The sequence below is a fragment of the Rattus norvegicus genome, chromosome 4, assembly GCF_036323735.1.
Source record: "Rattus norvegicus strain BN/NHsdMcwi chromosome 4, GRCr8, whole genome shotgun sequence".
NCBI lineage: Eukaryota > Metazoa > Chordata > Mammalia > Rodentia > Muridae > Rattus > Rattus norvegicus.
This window is the reverse complement of record NC_086022.1, coordinates 89,960,842-89,978,798: the sequence shown is the minus strand read 5'-3', so window position 1 is coordinate 89,978,798 and position 17,957 is coordinate 89,960,842. Positions and strand designations below refer to the sequence as shown.

General features: G+C 38.7%; 1 protein-coding gene across 2 annotated transcripts in view; it reads left to right on the top strand.

Moving 5' to 3' along the window:
• Gprin3 (GPRIN family member 3) overlaps positions 1 to 17,957 on the top strand; it is an 85,299-nt gene that overhangs the window by 8,698 nt on the left and 58,644 nt on the right. The window contains exon 1 of one of the 2 annotated variants that reach the window (NM_001398919.1): positions 2,807 to 2,941. The exons of the other annotated variant lie outside the window; for it this stretch is intronic. The gene's annotated coding sequence lies outside the window, so the exon portion shown is untranslated. Of the gene's footprint in view, positions 1 to 2,806; positions 2,942 to 17,957 lie in introns of those variants that run through there. 2 annotated transcript variants of the gene reach the window in all.

The window sequence follows — 17,957 nt, the reverse complement described above, 5'->3', positions numbered from 1 at the left end:
CTGATTTTCTGTGGTGATGAGAGTCAAACCCAGGGCTTTGTTCTCTTTAGCCACTCTCCTGACTAAAATGCACCACTTTTAGACAACAGGATGCTAATCTCAGGTCAATCCTTTAAGTAGCAAGAGCTGCCTCAATAAGTCTGAGGGCTCTCATCCTTTCTTAACTTTCCTTCCTCCTGAACACTTTGCAAGCCTCCCCCACACCAGGCCTCCTACCTTGCTTCTAAAAACATCTTCTCATCTAATTATTAATCCTAAAAGTGTTGGTGCCTCAAAGCTTCATTCCAAAAAGATAGGGCTGAGAATAGACTCACTTAAAGGGAATAGAGGACACAATATTATATCCACTCCGGGCTCTGTGGAGAAGTTGCATTTCCTTTTGCCATAAGAAGTGTGCCGATGAAGGTGCCATGCCGTCTGAAATGTGTTGAGAACAAGTAGGCAATCATGAATAACAGAAGTCTTCAGAGAGAGTTTTTTCCTTAATAAAAGTAATACAAAAGTAATATATTGTGAAAAAAATGATTTCTAGATCTCCAAGTGATTCTTTGATATTTGAAACTGCAATGAAACTTATTAAAAGACTGTCACTGTGGGTCTCCTGACTTCGAAGTGGAGGGCTTCTGGAGTAATTATGTAAGCAGGGATAGAATATGAATGTGTAGGTCCTCTGTTTCATATATTAAAGTAAAGCATTGCTGGAATTATTCTGGAGCTGGATTTTAAAATGTGCCTGGGGAAGATCCTGATTGGAGGAAGGGCAATTCATTAGGTCATTAGTCAAAGCACACTGAAACTGCAATGTCTGCTAGGACAGAAATTTTCTAAACATTTAAATAATCACTAGACGCCTGGAATGCTGTATTGGTAACTATGATTCGTCAAAGTTACAATGGGTCATTTTCCTGACCAAGATCTCAGAAATTCCTCTGTAGCCTGACAACAAGCATCCCTTCTCTCCCCTACCACCCCAGCCCCTCCCCCCATCTCTTCCTTCCTGTAGGCACCAGTAACTAAGGTTAGTTTCTGTGCATCTTCTGTTTGACTGCACGTTGGCCTCACCCATATACCTTTCTTCCCTCATAGGTCAACCTTAAAAAGTAGAAGTCAAGAAACAGGGACAAGTGAGAGCAATGAGGCAGATGCAAGAAAAACCTCCCAGTTTTCTACTAATGGCTAGCTATTGCACAGGAAATCTCTCTGATATGAATTTGTCACACAGCCTTGATGAAACTTCAAGAAAAGAAAATCGAAGGTGACATTATTACAGAATTCATTTCATTATCGAGATGATATAATAATACAACATAAATAGTATAATAGGCATTAGAGAAGTCCCATTATTCTGATAAAACATTGCTAGAGTAGCTGGTGATACTTAATTGTTAAAGATTGTTTAGAAACCATTGGTTTGGATAGTTGCTTAGTCTTGGGGACAATCTGTACCTTAGAGCCCCATTACTGGGCCTCCCTTGCCAGAATGCTAGAGAAATCCAGCTTTCTATTGCTGTTCTTTAATGTCCCAGACCCTCTTGTATACACTCCCAACCCCATGCCACCCCACTGGATGCTGCTCATCCTCTTCTGTGGGCCTCCTCTACAGGCTACAACCCAGGCAAATGAAGTGATAATACAAGCCTCTGGCCTCTGGTACTTCCCAGGGTGACTGGCTCTGTTTGGAAACCTAAACTAGGGAAGGGGGTCCCTGCCTTATCACCCATGTGGCAGGAGTCAGGATGCCAGTCTGTAGTGAAAGAGCAACTAGACCTGACCAAGAGACGTGAGATGGAGTGGAGACTGAGCAGGAGGTGAAATGAACCTGGCAGGCACTCAGAAGTGCTGGCTCCAGGCAGTAGAACTCTTGTGTGTTATGTTTACTTTTTTTTTCTCTTTTTTCTCTTTTTTCTGTTTTTTTTTTTTTTGGTTTTTCTTTTTTGTTTTTTTTTTTTTTATTCAGGTTACACCCCCTGTCAAGGCCCCCTTCCCTCCTCTCTTCCCATTCTCAAGCTAATGAATCCCTCTCCTCATTGCCCCTCTTTTTCTTCTCAGGGAAGGGGGAGCCCCACCCCCTTGTGTTCCACCCCACTCTGAGACATCTGGCCCCAGCAGGCCTAAGCATATCCTCTCTCACCGATGCCCAACCATCTACTTATTAAAATGTGAGTGAGACAACAGACGCCAGCTCATACAGCTCTCACAATGTTTTCAGATTCCCTGTTGGTGGTATTCTGCTGAACGCATTTCTCACAGAGGCTAGAATTTCAAAATGAGGAAAGGGGTTCCACAAACTGTACTGGAGGAAGCTCTATACATTCAGCCACACAGCCACAGAGCTATGTGCTTCTCAATGTCATGGCACACTGTCCCTCAGAAATTATCAACATGAAGGATTAAGCCGGATTTTATGAACGGTTCTCTTTCAACTTGGATTTCATTTCATGTCACTTTAAATAAATAGGAAAATTTCTGAAATAGTCATAAGACATACTTTTTAGTAAGTGGGGAATTTCAAGGAAGAGCCTTTTAGCTCCACAAATCATTGTACAGGCAATAAAACCTGCAAACATGACTTTATCAGAATACCCAGGTAACACATGTCAGGCAAACAGCATTTCTTAGTTTCTCAAAAGCAAAACCAAGTGCACTCCCTCCAGTCACGTGCACAGGCCATGCACACATGTGCGTAAGCACGTGAACAGCCACATGAACAGCAAGAAAAAGCCAGGCCTGTGTCACTGTTGAACTTGCTGTGGACTTTGGACTTGGGAACTATTTATAGAACTGGTGTTTCCGAGGTTGATGTTTTAATCTCAGACGTTCATTACTCGGAAATGTTAAGCAGTGCCCTATGATAGCTTCTAGCTGAGGATTCTACGTGAAACTGAAAACTGAAAAATCTATGCACAGGAGGCTGGAGACAGTCTTTAAAACCCAATGCCAGGTAAGCACCGAGGTCTTCATTATTTTTCTTGATGGCACTTACTATCGAACCATGGCCTGACACATACAGTGAGTTACTTCACCAAGCCCAGGCTGTGGTTCTGATGCAGTAGTGAGGTTGAAACATACTGAGTTCTGTCACCTTCGAAGGTGAAAATTAATGATTTTTAAACGTCATTGATATTTTCCTAGTAAATAAGAAATTGAAGGAATTCTCTTCCGGTTTGGTCTTGTCCTGCCTGCCCCTCTCCTTCTGGTAGTCTTTCATCCCTGTTATCACATCAAAACCCTGTCTGTTGCAGGAGCTGGTGGCACAGGCCTGTGCTGTGCTGTGCTGTGTCAAGAGGTTTCCAGAGTGACCTGTGACATATACTTAGTTGGCATAAGTATACTTACTAGTTTAAGAGTTATGAAAGTGTATCTTTAAAAATATGTGGCTGGAAGGACAGAACTGTGATTTCACAGTGATATTCCTTATGTGGAGGGTAATATATTTAAACAGGTCAGCAGCTATAGTCTACTTAATAAAAATATTCCCTAAAATCGATTTAAATCAGTAGCACATAAGAGAAGGTCTATATAATTGGGCAGAAATATGGACATGGCACAGGAGGCTACACAGTTGCCTCACAGCCTGGTGTCTGTTCAGTTCCAACTGGGGATCTCAGCCCCAGTGCCTGTTTCTTTCCCCCGGCCCTTCATGTTTTTTTCTTTAACCTTGCACCAGGTTCCTGAAGTTAAGGTGCCCTTGACATTGTTTCCCAATACAAACCCTTCTTACCTATACCCTTCTGCTCACTGTAAGCTTGCTTTCGTTCATTTATAGGTGGATTTGTGAGGAGATGCCCTATGGAATTTTCATGTCCAGGCAGCATTTTCCAACCCCGGGGTTGTAACTCCTTTGGGAGTAGAATGATCCTTTCACAGGCTCACCTAAGACCATTGGAAAGCACAGATGTTTACATTATAATTACTAAAAATACCAAAATTGCCGTTATTAAGTAGCAACGAAGGGTCACAGCGTTGGGAAGGTTGAAACCAATGCTCTGGGACACAGGAAAGCTGAATAACCCTGTGCTGCTGTCTGCAGCCTTCTGGGAGCGTGAACATCTGCCATTCTTGCCGAATAAAAAGCTCTTAAAAACTTTGGCCCTTTGCCATAATCCTCTCTTTGTCCTTCCTGGCCGCTTAGAGATTTTAGGTAGGAAGTTCCTTCATTGATAACATGCAGTGCAGAAACAAATTTCAAGGTGTGTTCTGCAGGCAGTGTTATAAGCATAGACAAAGGGGCTCTCTTTCCACAGCTAGACACAGAGACTTCGAAGCAACTTTAGACACAAAGGCAGAAACGAGTGCTGATCTGGTGGTAGAAGGTGGTGTGTTTTGATTCACTTGGAGATTTTTTATAAGACTGAGTCAGATGTGCAACTTTAGCAGATTGGTTTCGTGGAATTTTAAAAATCAGCTACATTGAGATGGGAACTAGGAACAAGTAGTATTTGAGAGCTTTTCCACATAAATTACTCCCAAATAAGTGGATATTGCATAACTATTATTCGGGCTGGTTTTCCTTGGGAATTTGCCCTCAGAAAGCATTGCTGACGGTTTGAAGGCCCCCTGAGCATCATAACCACACATTTTCATGCGCATCTGTGTTGTGTCACAGCTGCCTTAAGCAGGCTGGCAATCCCTGTGATTTGAATTGGTGAAGGGGAAATAGCTGTGGTTTCCTGCTGGAGTTTCTATGGTGTAGTAAGAGGAGCAGGAGCGGTCACAGGTCGCTGTGGTTGCCGGAGTGCACACTGCTGCTCTCTTTTGTGAACAACAGGAAGCCAAGTTTTGTACTTAACTGATTCAACTTATGTTCAGTAAGGACTAATTCATGGAGAGTGTAAAATAAAAAGAAGGTCCTGCCTTGAAGGAGTAAAATCCTAACAAAGAAAGTAAAACGATAAACATTTAGAGAAAGAGAACGATGCAGCCACGACAGAATTCTACTTTTGCTGGACACACACTGTGAAAAGCCCAATTCATTGGAGTTGTTTCCAAATTTTAAATGTTATATTTTATGGTTAGTAAACGTGACTGAGAGTAGCATGGTGTTGGGAAATATTTTAAAGAAAGAACTAGTAAAGTCTGGTAGTTAGTGGGTTGGTTGATTTTTTTTTCTAAGATAAGGTTTTACTCTGTAACCCAAGCTGGCCTTACTTCCTTTGTAGCCCAGACTATATAGAATTTATTGCACTTCCCTGCCTCAGCATCCTGAGTTCTATGGTTATAAGTCTGTGCCACCATTCCTTGCTATGGAAGCTTTTTAAGTACAAATTATTTTGGCAATGAGCCGGGCTCCCAATTACTCAGCTCATTTCTTTGTGTGTGTGTGTGTGTGTGTGTGTGTGTGTGTGTGTGTGTGTGTGTGTGTGTAAAGGCCAAAGCAGGACATCCATTGCCTCCCCCTGTTGGAAGTCACTGTATTCCCTCAGAAGAATTTCACTCAACTAGAAGCTCACAGTTTTGGCTAGACTGCAGTCCAGTGAGATCTCAGGTTCCATTTGATTGTCCTTTAATACTGGAATTACAGCAGCTATGTCTGGCTTTTCACACTTACATCAGGTGCTAGGGGTTCAAACTCACGTCCTTATGAACATTTTCACCCCTGAGACATTTCCTCTGCCCTAATCTATTATTGTTTATGTGAAGAGAGGGGAAAAAACAAATTCTAAGCCCCCATCACAAAAAAGGTAAAACTGAAACTACATATGTTAATAACTTTATACTACCTCATTTTGTATTGCCATCATTTTTAAAGGCTTATTTTCATGTGTAAGAGTGTTGGTGCACATATATATGTGTATCTCATGTACACAGTGCTTGGGCAGGACAAACTAAGTCATTGGATCCGCTGAAAGTGTAATTATAGACTTGTAACCTGCCATGTGGGTGTTGGGAACTGCTGAGCCATCTCTCTTGCCACTATGATCATTTTTTAATGGGTGTACATAGAAAGTATTTTATAACTCACCACATACTCTGAACAGGAAATATTTAATGGAAATTATTATGGAAGCTAAACGGCTACAATGGTAAATTCATTCGAAGTTTTTCATCCAACATATCATGACAGCCTCAAGTTGCTTTTGAAACCACTTAGTGTATCTTTTATCTTTTCTGTAGGTTCAGGAAATCCATCAGTGAAATACTTCAACATTTCACTAAGACGATAAAATTTTCTCCTTTCTAAAACAGGCAAATAAATTGTATTATATAATCAAGTATCCATGAGCACCATTGAAAATTTAGAAACCAGTGATAAAAAGGAAGAAAGTGCAGGGATTAATTTAATTCTGTTTGCCATGCCAAAGAGGTAAAATTCAGAAACAGTGTATGCCTCGGTTGTATCAGGAATGTGTTCGTCTACTGTGATGACATAGAAACACTCTTATAATACCTATTACTTGGTAGTTACAAAGCCTGCACTTTGGCTGGAGACGCAGAGCACTGTATGTGCAAGAAAACTAAGGCTTACTTCTTACCCCAAAAGACTAGAGGACAGAACAGAAGTAACCAAGGAAATAGGGAAGGGAGAGAGCACTGAGTGTGACCTCACTATGGAAGTAGAAATTAGAAAGATTAGAAAGATCTTTTTAGTAGAAACTAAAAAGATGAAGTTTTCAAATTTTATGCTTATGATGTCAAGGGTTTTTTAAAAAGCAGCAAAAAAATTTTCAGGGACTCTTTTGTGGTGTTAGTAGATACCTGAGGTTCTGAGACTGCAGCATATTCTAGATATCCATGCAGTTATAAAGATCCATATATACTAAAAGAGCATTAGGATAAAATGTGTTTAGCCCACTAACCGAGCCGCTATCTTTGCTGAGCAACATAGAGTATTTACAGTATTGGCTGATTTCCTCCCCTGCTCTTACATCTGACTCACCTGTAGCTCCCCGCTGCTACTCAGAATCTTAGGACAGTTGAATATTATGTGCCATTAGCCTGGACAAAGACCAAAACCAGATTTGAAACATGGTTTCTATTCAATGTGTATTGAACATCAGCAAAGTAGAAAAACAAAGAGGCAGTCAATTAAGGACTATCTACTCTTTTGGTTATGGTGATAGTCATACCTTAAGTATTTGTCAGAATTCATAGACATGTACTCCTAAAAAAAGTATAACTGTGTATGAATTGTTTTCATCATTTAAAAAAATAAAACCCAGCTTAGAATTGTGGCCCAGAGTATAGCATCCTCCTAGCTCTGAGGCCTGAAATGTGAGTCATTGGGAGAAAATGATTATCCTGTCCATGTTAAAATGGACTTAAGATTTGAGCTAAGAGTTCCATTGACTAAGATAGCACCATGTTACTGCTCTGGTGAGCATGTGTACAAGTGTCATGTTTAGTGTATCCCTTGGTGTCTATAATTTGGCCTTGCCTAGTCTACATGCACATTCAGACAAGAGCAGGATGCCTTCCCATCTTGTAGACGCATGAAAAGCGCTGTGCTTTGTATCCTAAAGGCTAAATATTGTGCTACTTACAGTCCTGATAAGATGTGAGCCTTCTAACCCAGAAGGAAAGTAAGACACGGGCCTCAGTAACGATGGCCCAACCAGAGAAGGGCAAATCCTGTAACAAGATTGCCTCGTGTTGAGACGATGGAGAGAGATCAGGCGAGGATCATTGCATACATACTGGCCCTTTCCCAGAAATTTAAATTTCAGCAATTCTAAGCTCTTTAAGAGATGATTTTTCCCCTGCCAGTCTCCTTTTCCTCACACATTGCCAGTCTCTGTGTACAGTTGAAGTATCAGTACTATGGGATGGATAGGACGGACGGAGGCAGGGAAGACAGCATGGTCAAGGTAAGCAGCACTTGTGACAGAGTCTGAACTGAGAAGCATAAGCCAGACCCCTGCCACAGTTGAAAAATGGAATGATTTTTGTTGGCTGCAATCCAGGCAGATTACTGGAAGCAATGTTTAAAAGTGGTGTTGGCAGCACCATGAACAACTGCAGCTTTTTCACCATAAGGAACAACTAAGTGGTTTTTTGGGGCTTAGACTAATAGGATCAGAATGGTCTCAACCAGATCTCATTTGACACTGTGATTATGAGACTGACTGTGAAGAACCCAAACATCAGACATGATTGGGGATCAGCAGTTGTGGCACTGTTCTATCCAGAGAGCAGGAGAGAAGGCCTGGGACAGTGCTTTTCATTTGACTGCTTCACCTCAGTACACCATAGCATCTGAAGGCCTGGGTATCTATGAATTCAATATGGAAGTCTGAGGAGGACCCAAGAGGACAATGGGGCTAAGAGCTATGCCAAGAGAGTTGAGTCTCAGCTGTAACTGTAGAAAACAAAGTTACAAATACTCCTGGCAGAGATGAGACTGAATTGGTGATTTCATGATGAGAGGCAGAGAAAATATTGATACCATTAACACAACTAGAAATGCCTAGAGCAAGAGTCTGTGTGGGTAGAATAGCACTAGATCCAGTGGTGGATGCTGCTTGTGGTATATGGGCCAACTGCACATGGAGAGCTCAACAGGTGAATGAGGGAGAGACCTCAAACTGCAGCATGACAGCTAGCATCATTAGATAGTATGAATGCCAAGGACAGGAAGCTGGAGTCTCCGCAAAGAGAATTCAGAGTCAGAGAAGGAGAACTTGAGGTCAAAACCACAAAGTCATCCTTTGCCAGTTGGAGGTAGCATGAGCGAGAAGTGATACTGCCAAAATGATGCCTGGACATCATTGCAAATAGGAATATGGTTGGGCTTGTTATGGAAAGGAAATAAGATATAGCACTGAGTGCAGCTCCACACACACTAGGCATAAAAGTAGGAGCAGTTTCTAGACTGTCATTGAAAGGGCACACTCATCTTCCTAGCCTTTAAAGGTTTTAGAAGCTGTAACCCAGACCTTATGGGAGTTCTGTGTGATGCTGCCTTTAAAAAAATAAATCACAGGTAAATTTATTGCATAATATCATCTCCTGACCTTTAAAGGGTAAATAATGTAGTTCACCCCAGTTTAGAAGTGTGTAGTTCTGACAGAGCATATTGTTTTCTAGTAGCTCTCCTGAAAATGCCCTGTTTGCAAAAACGAATTTCTCTGAACCAGCTTGAAGCTGAATTCCATCAAGTTATGTGAGGTAAGACCAATACATATGGCAGCTTCCCTCTTCCCTATGTAGTGTGTATAAAGGCTCAGTAGCAGTCCTGACAGTGGGAGTAGCATGTATTTATGAAAACACAATTGGCTCAAAATAATTAGCAAAGAGCAAAGTTAAACAGAATGCCATATGGCACGAGCAAACACAGTTTCCTATGCATGAGGGAGGCCCAGGAACGCCTTCCAGTCTGTTTGCACTGTTTTTTCCCAAGAGGCTCAGCGTCTCTACTTTGATATGAACAAAAGCCGGTTTGCTTTGCTAGGAAATGAGTTGGGAAGCATCTCTCTTCTAGGACCATTAACTTTTTTCTCTTTCAAATCAGACATTTTCAAAAATGTATGCAACTAAGAAATCAGTGAGGATGTAGCAAACACCCCAGACATCTGCAGTTCCTCATGAGAAACTACTAAAAAAACAGGATTCTGTGTTCTCTACTGACTTTCCCCCAGCATAATACAGTATGATATGTATAAATGACTAAATATCAAAAATTATGGGCACTCCCCAGGACCAGGAAGATGGCTAGGTTAGGAAAGTACTTGCTATACAAGCATAGAAACCTGAGTTGATATCCTAAGCACTCTGGTCAAAAACCAGCACAACAATGCACACTTATAATCCCAGGACTGGCAGGTTGAGACAAGAGCATCCCTGGGGCTTGCTGACCAACCAGCCAGTCAACCAGTAAACTCTTAGTGAGAACCCTGTCTGAAAAAATAGTAAGTTGGAGAGCAAAAGACACTGATGCCTGCCTTTGTCCTACACATGTACACACACACATTCACACACACACACACACACACACACACACTCATGCATACACATATATACACAGACATATTTATATCCATATGCACATTTGCATACACACAAATGCATATATATTAATATGCATACAGATATGCCCATTCACACAGAGTAGTCACATCCACATACATATGCACAAATGTGCATGCAGAAACATATACTCATATATGCACATACAGGGACAAGTATTATACACATACTTATGTATGCATATACATATACATGCAAATAGACACATATACACATTTATATTGCACACACATAAGCATACATACACATATACTTATGTATTCACATACACATACATGCAAACAGACACATACATAGCTTTTATATATGCATACACATATACATACATATACTCATGAATGCATTTACATGAACAGAAACACACACATACACACATGCATATACACACATAGTTTACAAATATATGTAAACACACACATACACATATTTACAGATATGTACACATACACATTTTTACATATATGTATGTATGTACATGCACATGTACTTATGTGCGCACACATACACATGCATATATATTCACAGGAATATATAATATGTGTGTGCATATATATATAAACATATATAATCACATGTACACATGTACATACAACTCATTTGCAAACTTTTGCATATTCATATATGCTATTTACATACACATGTATAAGCATATTCTCAAGAATGCACACATATATAAATACACACATAATCATCCCACACATACATATATAAACATAATACATACATACATACACACACATACACTCATGTATGCACATATACCTGCACACATGTTCACATCCACACAGGAAATATAATATTGTAGGGTTTCCAATAGAATTTTATCTAAATCATTGCATACTCTCAAGTAAATTGGTAAGCATCTTGTCTACTGCTGATGCACCAGCAGACACACAAGCAGAAGTCATTGGAACACATATTGAGGACATCAGCCTATTGATGGTCTTCTTAATATTAGAATTTATTGTGATTTTATTAAACTTCTTTACTGTTTTATTCTGTCCTTTATTTAACAGTCTTTCATATATTTTTTCACTCACTTTAAGGTATAATACAGCTTTGTAATAATTTCTGGAATTAATTCCAGTCTTAAGCATAGCACTGATATTTACCTCGAACAGATGTGGACCTCCAGCCTTAATTCCCAGTGAGAGTTCTAGCCTCCACCCCATTTCTACCCACCTAGCGTTCCCTTTATACATCTTCGACTCTGGGCAACAGGAGACCACACTGAGCCAATAACTTTGACTTTAATCTTAGCTTTGTCTGTCTCTCTGTCCAGAAGATCAGCATTTAAAACTCAATATGGTCCAGATGATAAATTTAGGTCTATTAACCACAAAAGATACACATCTACGGCTTTAGAAAGTACAGGTAATATATGCATGAGTATATATAATTTTCCTGCAATGCTGTTTAGCTAACTCAGGTTTTCCTGCATACTAGGCAACTGTTCTAGCAGAGAGCTATATCTCCAGCCCATATTAGTATGCATTCTTAAAACCTGTCATGAGTGCCTTTGCTCAACCTACAGGTGATTAGAACATTTGCTTGTGCATCTGCCTAACACTATACTTTATATGTCTAATACAAGAGTTATCTTATAGGTATATCTTCCCTTCAATTTGGAGGAGAGCATCCAGATTTTGTATGTCTTAATATATCTATATAGCTCTTACAGAACTATACAGAATGTTCTGTACACGGAGAACCCTCAATATATATGTACTTGATTCATTTCCATTTTCTATTTGGTTTAGTATTGAATTCTTCATGGTCCTGAGACTGGATTAATATATTTAAAGAAGTAGTTTGCTTTGACAATATGTTTTTAGTAGTGGTTGTTGTTTTTAAATATTTTAGTGTGATTATTGCAATAAGAAAACTGTACATTTCTCCATTAGTACCTGGTTGATTTTCTTTTACATTATTATTATTATTATTATTATTATTATTATTATTATTATTATTATTATTTTGGGACAGGGTGTCATGTAACCTAGGTGGGCCTCAAGCTCATCATGTAGCTGGTGAGAATAGCATAAACTGACTTCCATCTACACTTCCCACCTGCTGGAATGACATGCATGTGCCACCATACCCTTGAGTTACTCTTTAACGACATTTTTAAAAAAATTTCATACAGGTATTGTGTTTACATCATTTCTCCCTCCTTCTTCCCACTCTAATATATTCATGTTGTGTTGCTAGTATGTATATGTGTTTAGAACTGACGACTTAAATTAGATAACCTATTAGGGATCTTGTCCCTAGCCAAGACTAACTCTCCCTCTGTAGCAGTTCTTGCCATTCATCTAGGTATGGGGCCTTGTGAGATTTTCCTCATCCATTTTCTTGCATGTATTGTCAGTGTGAAGGTCTTGTTAAGGCATAACAATAAGTCATATTGTTAATACGTCAAAGACACAGGTCTCTGTCACAGATATAAGACATAATCTCCCACCAGACATCCTAGTCCTCTGGCACTTAACAATCATTCTGCCCCCTCTTCCATAATATTCCATGAGCCTTATGTGTGGGATTTATATTGTATAAATTAATATTTAGCCCTCCACGACCATTTGTCGTCTACATTTTGACTAATTATGGATTTCTGTAATTGTCTCATCTTCTGCAATAAGAAGCTTCTTTGATGATGGGTAAGAGCTACATTTACTTGTGGGTATAAGGATAGGTATTTTGGGTGCAGTTGGGAATTATACTGGTTTAAGAAAGTGATGATAGTAGGTTCTCTAGGGTCCATGATCTCATCAGTTGGTTTTCTGTAAAGTGTCAGGCATGAATTACCTCTACCACATAAGTGTTAAGTGTAACTAAATAACTGATGGTTACTCAAGTAATAGCCAATATTGTCCCTGTGGTGTGGTGATATCTTGCTGTGCTGGCAGTTGTGGCTCTAAGGCCTTGGGTAGAAGTGTTTATTGACTTTTTCTCCTGGCAAATTATATTGCACCTTCAGATATTCTGTGAGCCAGTCATCATGGATGAGGTTTCCAAGTCAGATCCAGCTTGGTTCTTCCAAGTCCTGTGCCTGAAGCATGTGGTGTTTTCAACAATAAGAAAATATCTTGAAGTTCGGAAAGACAACAGTGGGCAATGACAACAGCCCATATTGTTTTCAGAGTCTCTTGGACTCCCATGACCAACAACTCAAAGGGAGACTTCCTAGTCCTGGCCCTGGAGTTTTGTTAGTCTGTGACTCTTATAGGGAACAAGAGCACATCAAATGATGTAATTTCATTAAACTGTGTGTGTATACAGTTATATGTTTTCTATATGTATTTTTAAGTAAATGCAAAATAACATATTTCCAAGGTATTTTCAAACACCATTATCCATCCTTCCCTCTCCTCTGTGTTGCCCTCACATTTTTCCCATTGCACCCTTCAGATCATTTGTGTCCCTGCATCTTCTCTAAGGTTCCTTGTCCCCTCCTCCATTCTTTTCTGACCTCTGCAGTTATTTCACATTATACCTAAAGGTTTAGATAATAACTTTTATTTTTATTTTGTTTTTTGAGATTTCTCCTTATCACACTTTTCCATTTAATTGGGAAAACTTTTTACATGTTTTCCCCTACCCCAGCCCCTGCCAGCTTCTCTACTACTACTCTACCTACCACAAATCATGTTCTTTCTCTCTTTCTCTCCCTAAATTAAATCAAAAGAAATCAAAACAACAAACAAACAAAAACAATAAGACACAAAAGTGTTAGATCAAAACAAATTGAAACAAAAAGCTCACAAACAAAGCAAAGCAATAATTGCAAGTCGTGACAAAGAGTATGGTTGAATACCTACCCAGTCCACTGGAGAAAACTGAGTTTTCCTTCTCTAACAGGCACCCACTGCAAATAGCTTCTTGGTTAGGGGTAGGACTTAGTGTCCCCTTCCTCTTGTCAGTGTTGGAAGATTTCTGCTTTGAACCTGAATATGATATAACAGTATTTGTAAGTTCACATCTGTATTAACCTTGTGTCTGGAAAACTGTTTTCTTGGAATCATTCCCCACCTTGCATCTCACAGCCTTTCTGCCTCGTCCTGTGCAGAGATCCCTGATCTTTAAAAGGAGGGGTTCGACTACCTAAAGACTAAACATGGACTGACCCTGGACTCTGACCCCATAGGTAGCAATAAATATCCTAGTAAGAGCACCAGTGGAAGGGGAAGCCCTGGGTCCTGCTAAGACTGAACCCCCAGTGAACTAGATTGTTGGGGGGAGGGCGGCAAGGGGAGGAGGATGGGGAGGGGAACGCCCATAAAGAAGGGGAGGGGGGGAGGGGGATGTTTGCCCGGAAACCAGGAAAGGGAATAACACTCGAAATGTATATAAGAAATACTCAAGTTAATAATAAAAAAAAGGAGGGGTTCGATAAAGACATCCCATTTAAGACTGAGTGATCCAAAGTCACTTGCCCTCCTCTCAGTGTCCAGCTGTTGGTCTCAGTTGCCATCTGCTACAAGACGAGACTTCTCTGAGGAAGACTGAGTGATGCTCGCTCTCAGGATAGACCGATATGTCACTGAATCATTCTATTGTCATGTTGTTTTAGCATAATAGCAGTAGAAGGTTTTCCCCCAGGGTCCATCCTTAATCAGGTTTGTGGTGACTTAATCAGGTTTGTGAGTACCATCTCAAGGAGTGAACTTTAAATTAAATTAAAATGTGGTTGGTTACTTCCATAATATTCGTGTCACTATTGTAGTCAGGCCACTGTTCTAGGTCACAGAGCTCACAGTTGGTTGATATTGATAATAATAATAATAATAATAATAATAATAGTAGTAGTAGTAGTAGTAGTAGTAGTAGTAGTAGTAGTAGTAGTAGTAGTATTTTTAAGATCTGGATCCCCTTAGGATGGTATTTTTTCCTAGCTCCATCTGTACACCACTAAATTTCATTACTTTTGTTTTTCTTAACAGCTAAATTTCCCCACTGTGGAAATGTATCACATTTTTTATTATCCATTCATCAGTTTATGGGCATCTAGGTTGTTTTTAGTTTCTGGTTATTATGAATATAGCAGCAATAAAAATGGATTGGCAAGTATCTCTATAGTATGACATAGAGCCCATTGAACATATGTCTAAGAATGGTATAGCTGGATCTTTAGGTAGATTGACTTTCACCTTCTAGATGAATCTCCATACTGATTTCCATAATGGCTTTACCTGCTTGCACTCTCACCAGTAATGGATACATGTTCTATTTTCCACATCCTTCCCAACATGAGCTGTCATTTCTTTTATTGTTCTTCTACATCCTAACAAGAATAAGATGAAATCCTAAAAGTTAGTTTAAGACTAAGGATGTTGAACAGTTTTAAAGTGTTTCTCAGGCATTTGTGTTTCATCTTTTGAGAAGACTCTAGTTCTATACCCATATTTTTTTTTGGTTCTTTTTTTCGGAGCTGGGATTTTAATTGGGTTATTTGTTTAATCAGTGTTCCATTGTTTGAGTTCTTTATATATTCTATATAGGAACCCTCTCTCAGAACTATAATCAATAAAGATTGTTCCCATTCTTTGACTGCCACTCTGACTGAATGCTATTCTTTGTGATAAAGAAGCTTTTCAGATTCATGGAGTCCTATTTATTAACTGTTGGTTGCAGTATCTATGCTATTGGTGTCCTGTTTAGAAAGTCATTCCCTGTGCCGAGGAGTTTAAGACAATTCACTACCTTTTCTTCTATCATACTTTAGTGAATCTGGTCATGAATTGAGGTCCTTCATCCATTTTGAATTGAGTTTTGCACAAAGTGATAGATATGAATCTATTTACATTTTTCTACACACAGTCAAGGAGTTTGACTAGCAGCGTTTGTTGAAGGTGCTTTTTTTCAGTGTGCATTTTTGACATTTTTGTCAAAACTCAGAGGTTTTGTTGTGTGTGATTACGTCTTTGTCTTTAATTTGATTCCACTGATTACTGTGTCTGTCTTAACACCAATGCCATGCTGTTTGTTTTGATTCCCATAGCTCTTTAATACAACTTGAAATCTGGAATGTAAATGCCTCTAGAAGTTCTTATATTCTCAGGAATGTCATATATATCCTGGTTGTGGTGTGTGCATGTGCATGTGCTTATGTGTGTATGTGTGCATGTGTGTGTGTGTCCATATGAACTTGAATATCCTTTTGTAATTTCTATAAAGAATCGTGTTGGAATTTTAGTAGGGGTTGCACTGAATCCTTAGGTTGATTTCATTAAGATATCCAATTTTACAATATTAGTCATATAATTCATGAGAATGGGAGATCTTTTCATCTTCTAGCATCTTACTCAATTTCCTTCTTTAATGCCTTAAAAACTATTTTACAAGTTTTTCTTGCTTGATTAGAGTTATCCAAAGGTATTGGGGGTGGGGGGAGTGTGCAGCTATTGTGAAAGGCACTTTTTCCTAAAATCTTTCTCAGTACATTTGTCATTTGTATGTAGGAAGGCTACTGATTTTTCTGTGTTTATTTTGTATCCTATTACTTTGCTGAGAGTTTATTAGCTGTCAAAGTTTTCTTGAGTTTGGTGGGTATTTTATGAATAAAATCACACTACTTGCAAGGAAACTTTGACTTCTTCTCTTCTATTTGTATCTTCTTGGTCTCCTTTCTTTGACTTATTGTTCTAGTTAAGCCTTCAAGTACTATATTGAATAACTATGGAGAAAGTGGGCATTCATGTCTTGTTCCTGACTTTAGCTGAAATGCTTTGAGTTTCTTTCAGTTTTGGATGATGGTGGCTGTGAGTTTGATGTAAACTACTTTTACTATGTCAAGATATAGCCATTATATACCTACTCTCTCCAAGACTTTTGTCATGAAAAGAGGCCAGATTTCATTAATGTCCTTTTCTATATATAATGAGATGGTCAGGTGAAGGTTTTTTTTTGTCTATTTGTTTTTTGCTTATTTTTGTTTTGTTTTTCAGTCTGTATACATAGTCTTTATAAATCAATTTATGTTTGTTGAATTATCCCTGCATTTCTGTGACGATCATGGTGCATAATCTTTTTAGATGTTCATGTGTTTAATTTGCAAGTATTTATTGAGAACTTTCATATCCTTTTTTCATCAGAAATATTGGTCTGTAATATTTTATTGGTTGAATCTCTGTGTGGTTTTCGTATCAGGACAAACAGTGGCCTCATTAAAAGATTCAGAAGATGACCTTCAGTTTTTATTTTCTGGAATAGTTCCAGGAGAATTGACATAATTTCTCTTTTGAATATCCAATAGAATTCTGTGCTATGTCTATCCAGTCTTAGGTAGTTCTTCTTTGTGAGATTTTTAATTAATGCTTCTATGTCCCTATGGATTATGTGTCACTTAAATTTATCTATTATATCTTGGTTTAACTTTGTTAGGTCATTTATATCAAGAAATTCATCTATTTCTTCTAAGTTTTCCAGTTTAATAAAGTATAGATTTTTAAAGCATATTCTCATGACTCTCTGAGTTTCTTTAGTGTCTGTAGCAATGTCTCTGCTTTCATCTCTAACTTTATTCTGTAAATAAATTCTTCTTTCTCTGTATTTTGGTTTAAATTGCTAAGGGTTTGCTAATGTTGTTGAGTTTTTCCCAAGAGCCATCTCTTTGTTACATTGATTCCTTGTATTTTCTTTTCATTTTTGTTTGTTTGTTGATATCTTATTAATTTTGGCCCTAAGGTTAATTATTTCTTCCCATCTTTCTCATGTACTATTTTTCGATATTATTTTTCCTACTTTTTAGTGTTTTCAGGTTTTTCATTAAATTACTAATATGAGATCTCTCCAGCATTTTTTGTTAGTTTTCAATATCAGTGTTCAATGCTATGAACTTGCCTCTTAGAATCACTGTCATTGTGTGACTCTTGAGTTCATTTCTTTAGCATATGCTTTTCTTTTCTTTCTTTTTTTCTTTCTTTCCTTCCTTCCTTCCTTCCTTCCTTCCTTCCTTCCTTCCTTTCTTTCTTTCTTTCCATTCCAGATACTGT